Source organism: Galeopterus variegatus, unplaced genomic scaffold, assembly GCF_000696425.1.
Source record: "Galeopterus variegatus unplaced genomic scaffold, G_variegatus-3.0.2 Scaffold2320, whole genome shotgun sequence".
Classification (NCBI taxonomy): domain Eukaryota; kingdom Metazoa; phylum Chordata; class Mammalia; order Dermoptera; family Cynocephalidae; genus Galeopterus; species Galeopterus variegatus.
Window position 1 is genome coordinate 262846 of NW_007728431.1, and position 482 is coordinate 263327.

Below are 482 nucleotides of genomic sequence, written 5' to 3' on the forward strand. Positions count from 1 at the left end.
GGACCGGTCTCTATATGGGATCCGAACCCTCAGCGGGAGCGCCACTGCACTCCCAAGCACCGCACTCTACCGAGTGCACCACCGGGCCGGCCCTATATCTTTGTTCCTATGTACTTAATATGTCTTTTTCCCTTTGGTTGCTTTTTATATTTTTTTCTTTATCACTGATTCTGAGCAATTTGATCACGGAATGTCTTGGTGTGGTTTTCTTCACATTTCTTGTTCAGGGGTTTCACTGAGCTTCTTAATAGAGGGTTTATAGTTTTCATCAAGCTTAGAAAGTTTCTAGCCACTATCTCTTCAAATTTTTCCCCCTCTGCTGTCCTCCTTTCTTTGGGAACTCAAATGACCTATGTAATATACTGCCTGAAGTTGTTCCATAGCTCAATAATGCTTTTTAAAAAAATTGTTTTTTTCTGTTTCATATTGGATAGTTGAATCTTTTCTTCTGCAGTGTCTCATCTGCTGTTAACCCCCTTTAG